Raw genomic sequence first — 5,645 nt, forward strand, 5'->3', positions numbered from 1 at the left:
GGGACCACTTCAGGTGTTGCCGGAGCAACCATATTTACCTCACGGTTAATAACCTTCAGTCGACTTTTGCTCTCAACATTAGCAAAAATCATCAGGGTGGAATTGACCTGGGGGTACCCATCGTCACTATCTTCCTTGTCCTCAACTTTGTCCGACTCCTTTTCCTTATCTTTGGACTCCTTGCCCTGAAACTGCTGGATCAGAAGCCGACACTGTCGAGTGGTATGCTTTGGGTAAATGAGTTTACCCTCTTCATCTTTCTTGGTGTGGATGTGACACGGTAGATCCAAAACATCTTTCCATCTTGGTCTTTAACTTTCTTGGGGTTCCAAGGTCCTTTGGGTTTTCCCTTAAATTTTCCCTGGGTTACGGCCAGGGCCTCCCCAGGAGCGGCTGGCTCGGCTTTCCGCTTCTGTTTCCGACTGGAATTTCCTCTAGTTTCCTAGGCGACTGCTTTATGCTTGCCACTCCGGAGTCGATCCTCATCTTCACCATTAGCGTATTTGGTGGCAATCTCCATCATCCGATTGAGAGACATCTCTCCGGTTCGACCGAACTTCAGATTCAATTCTCTGTACTTAACGCCTTCTTTAAAGGCACAAACTGCTTGATGATCTGGTACATTTTCAACTGTGTGATGCAATGTGATCCACCTCTGGATGTAATCCCTCAGAGTTTCATTCGGTTTCTGCATGCAAGACCGCAATTCCGTAAGGCCTACAGGTCGCTTGCATGTTCCTTCAAATGTGGTGACAAACACTCGGGAGAGATCCTCCCAAGTGTAAATGGTGCTGGGTGCTAACTGATTTAGCCACGCTCTGGCCGAGCCTTCTAACATGAGAGGCAGGTGCTTCATGGCTACCTCATCGTTCCCACCGCCAATCTGGACAGCCACTCGGTAATCCTCGAGCCAAGTATCGGGCTTGGACTCATCGGTGAACTTACTAACTCCAGTCGCCAACCTGAAGTTGGGAGGAATTACAGCGGCTCTGATGGCTCGACTGAAACACTCCGGCCCTGAAACATGTACTCTGCTACTGGTAGGCGCATCTCTGTCGTGGCCTTCTCGGTGAGCTCTATTCCTGTCGACCAAACCTTGAACGAGAATGGATCTCGCATCAAAGCCTGGTTCCCTGGGGTCGACTGGAATTCTCTGCCCAACACTATGAGGGCGTCTGTCCGCCTGCTGTCGAGGCACATATGATCCACTCCTCGGGGGAGGGGTTGGCACTCGACGTTGATCATCACGATCGAATCGGCGATCATACTGCTCATTCCTTCTGTACTGATCACGCCGGTCTCCAAGTCCCTCATGCCTCGGAGGCGATCTTGGGCTGTGAGCTGACTGGACTGTATCTGCTGCAACGGATCGACTGTGGATCCTGTTCCGCGACTGAGAAACAGCGGAATTCTGGTCTCCCGCTGCCCGGAGCAATGCTCTGATTTGCAACAAGCCTCTGCCAGCCTCTGACTGGGAGGGCTGAATCGACTCTGCTATACGGGCCGCAGCCGCCAAATTCTGAATCGGAGTACGATATACCTGCGGGGGCGGAAAGGGTTGACGTCGACTGGATTCTGGAGCCCGTTGACGTGCTCGCCCGTCGAGTATTCGCTGGAGATTCTCCAGTCGAGTGCGCTCGGCCAAGTTAGCCAAGCGCGTGTCCTCCAAGGCTCTTAACCTTGTGGTCGTGGGTTCGGGCCCCACGGTGGGCGCCAACTGTCGTGGTTCTAACTCTGACAGTGATGTAGGGGGGTAAGTATGGAGAGGCGAGGTCTTAGCTATGGAGAGGTTGTAAGGACGCAAGGTTTACGAGTTCAGGCCCTTCTCGGAAGAATTAAAAGCCCTACGTCTCGGAGCCCGGAGGCGGTCGACTGGATTATGTGTGTATGAGATACAGAGGTGCAAACCCTTGTCTCGGAGGAGGGGGGTGGCTTATATAGAGTGCGCCAGGACCCCGGCCATCCCACCTTACGAAGGGTTCAATGTACATTAAGGTAGGGCGTTACTGATAACGCTAGTAATAAAGTGCTATGATGACCATAAAAGCTACTTAATGACCGACCGTTAGCGTGCGGAGTGACTTTAGGTCTCCTGGCCGTCGAGTGGTTGGATCTTGGTCGAGTAATTGCTTCTTGGTCGAATGTCTTCGAGTCTGTCGAGTGGAACACATCCAAGTCGATTGAAAGGTGATTTATTCTAGAGGTGTCCTTGGGTAGGGCAGTTAGGACAGGTCCGTGACCCTACCCTAGGTACATAGCTTCATCAACGTCATACTTCAAGATTACGATAAACCGTCCTGACGTCATCCATCTGTTGATATCGGAGATCTCCTTCATTTAATATATATCCAGTTGTCGAGGCGACACCTTTATTAACTTATCCATTTTTTGGACTCCTCAACTCCCGCACTTGCCATTTTTCACTTCGCCTTATAAATAAGACCGAGGGGTCATTTTCACCATTTCCCCCTGTGCCTCTTCGCATCGTCTTCCTCGTGCCACTCAGCCTCTGGAACTCCGCCGCCACCGTCGACCGTCGTTTCTACTCCAACCTCGGCCGCTGCATCGCCCTGAACGCACCAGAGAACTGCGGCGCCCTTTCGCTTCCTCACTAGCTCCGGTAAGTTCTCTGCTTTTTTCACCATAGATCTGTTCTAGGGTTTCGATATTCCTCGCAGTTCTTCCGAAGTTCATCAGTGCTATTCTTCCATGGTCTTCCTTTAATAGATGGTCACTTCATGCTTGATACATCTCTTACCGTAGCTTACCTACCATGATCATCACAAATCTTTATGCGCCAAGAACTGATCTGTCTATCAAAAATTGCTTCAGTTCTGCACTCCTTCAAGATCCAATTATTTTTGCTTTTCTGTCCTATCTCTAGATCCGAAAGCTTTATACATCACTATGAAATCTGTTTCTCCTTGCACCAATATAAGCGATTTGATATTGGATAAATAGTCTATGCCATTAGCCCTCTGATAAACCGGAAGAGCATGTTACCTTCAGAATTACGCTCCGGTTTAATAGTGTCTGATCAATCCTGCGCTAGCATTACCTTCTTTCTCATCATACTAGTCTCCGGGTTGTACCATTTATTATATTAGTACATTTCTTACTCCCTTGTCTCTTGTGTATGATCATGCATAATTTATAAACCGGCCTTTCATTTTCAGTTTGTTCGCTTTGCAATGGCCAAACAGTTCACTGCCCGCAACTAGGCTCGTTCCCGGGTTACTGAGGCTCAACTGGATGAGATGGTTAGCATCGGCTCTCTGCCTAAGAAAACGGAGATCAAATGGCGAGCCCCAGGAATTGAGAATCCTCCAACCCCAAGACAAGGCGAAGTGGTAATCTTTGTTGACCATATAAGCCATGGTTTCAAACCGCCAGGGTCCAAATTTTATCGAGATGTGCTTGCCAGCTTCCAACTGCATCTACAAGATATTGGTCCCAATTCAGTCTCCAACTTATGCAATTTCCAAGTCTTTTATGAAGCCTATTTACAGGAAGAACCAACTACAGAATTGTTCCGGGATTTCTTTCACTTAAACCGGTGCATAGAGTTTGTGAATGGCCCAAATACAGAGCTTGGTGGTGTTTCGATTCAAAAGCGGAAAGAAGTGGAATTTCCTCATGCCAAACACCATAGCCACCCAAAGGAATGGAACCAAACATGGTTCTATTGCAGAGACACTTCGCCTGAAGATGAGAATCCCCTCCCCGGCTTCCGAGATCATAGATTATCCAATACTCACCCAATGCCACAACGCCTGAGCTCCTCAGAAAGGGAAAAATATGCTCCTCAAATCGCCAAACTCCGGGCCTTTATGGCAAACGGTTTAACAGGTGTGGATTTTGTACGCTGTTGGATATCCTGGAGTATCTTGCCGCTAAGTCGGCGTCCCGGTTTAATGTGCGAATATACCAGTGAGGTTGACGATCCTCAACGCCACTGCAACATCAAATTATCTGAGGAAGAAGTTACTGAAGGTGTAAAGAAGATTCTGAATGAATCGGAACTGGTCTGTAGTCAAACCGGCCTGAGTTCCTTCTACACCAAGAAGAAACCGCCTGCTGTAAGCATTACACTTCTTCTTCATCTCTAATATCTTTGACTTATACAAGCTGTAACCCTTCTTCTTTATATGTATAGGGTGATGACCCCTTCTGGAAACGGAAACCCATAGAGAAAGCTGCAAAGCCAACTGGAGACAAAGTGGCCAAGCCAATCCGCCCGAAGACCAAAGCCGTAAAACGGACGTCAAAGCAGAAAACACCTGACCGGATTAATATGGAGCTTGATGATGATACTGATGACCCAGAAGCTGAGGTAGAACTTGACTCACTTGGCTCTCTTTTTATGTATCTTGTTAACAATGATCTTCCTCAGGAGGAGGCCGAAGCTAGTCAGGCTGAGGACGTAGAGGTAATTACCCTTTCCTCTGGTTCAGACTCTATGCCAACACAAAAACCTCACCAAACAATCTGGAAAGTAAGCTTTTCTCATCCTCTTGCTCACTTGGATCCAACATTTATTTTGAAGACTCAACAGCATGAGGCTCGCCGGACAACTCGGCACAGTGTCCAACAGGTCACCTCTACCGGTTTACCTGATACTCCGATTCGGAAGCGTCGGTCTGAGGTCTCTCCTACTTCTGACCATTCTTACCCCAACGCAGGTTATTTCAGACAGCCTCTTAATCCGTCTGATTAAAATTATTAGGTGACACCTCCTTCCTCTTCTGGTGAATCAACAGCAACTCAACTCCCCCCTTTGAAAACTGTGGCTAGGTGAGTTACGAAAAACCTTTCCTTTCAACGCGCCCTACATCTTTTGAATAGGATGTTAACCCTTTTTATTCTGTTTGCAGGGCCAAAGCCAGACCTAGCAAGAAAGCACGGGTCACCAATCCGCCAGAAGACCCTGTTGCTGAAGAAGAAGAACCAAGAGTTGAACCGGAGCAAACAGGTGAACCAGAAGGCCTCCATCCTGAAACAACCTTTGATGATCCGCCCCTTGACGGCCAACATACTGACGAACCCACATATGTTTAGCCTGCCGCCCCTGATGCTGAACCGGCAGAACCAAACCAGGCTAATCCAATGAAAGACACTGAAATTCCATCATCATCCGCCCAAAATCCTGAAGGCCAAGGCGATGACGTTATTATTACTGGAGCATGCCACGGTTCTCCTGGTCATCCCGTCATTTTGGCTCAGCATAGTGCCAAAGAAGAGAAAATTGCCAGGGATAAAGGTAAATGGAGCAACGACTTATCAAACTATGCTCATCTTAACACTGATGAGCTTCATTCCGGCTTCTTGAACCGTGTGCACTCAAACCGGGATTATGAAGCCGGTTTGGTGAATTTGATGAAAGAACGATATGAGGTAAATTCTTCTCCCTTGCACATTGATTTATAGCTGAAATACTATTCCAAGTAGCCCCCAAGAGCCGTTTGATGATGGTCAATCATAGTCCGGGTCTTTGTAACACTTTAAGCATCCCATCATTAATCCTTGCCAAGGCGTGTCTTCAATCATAGATAAAACTCATGTTTGAAAAATGAGATAACATTCTGTAGCATAGCCCCCAAAGGCCGGTTTAACTTGACAAGTTAATCCGGTTTTTAATTCACACC

The sequence above is a fragment of the Triticum urartu genome, chromosome 2A (genome assembly GCF_056163025.1).
Source record: "Triticum urartu cultivar PI428250 chromosome 2A, HENAU_Tu73, whole genome shotgun sequence".
Lineage (NCBI taxonomy): Eukaryota > Viridiplantae > Streptophyta > Magnoliopsida > Poales > Poaceae > Triticum > Triticum urartu.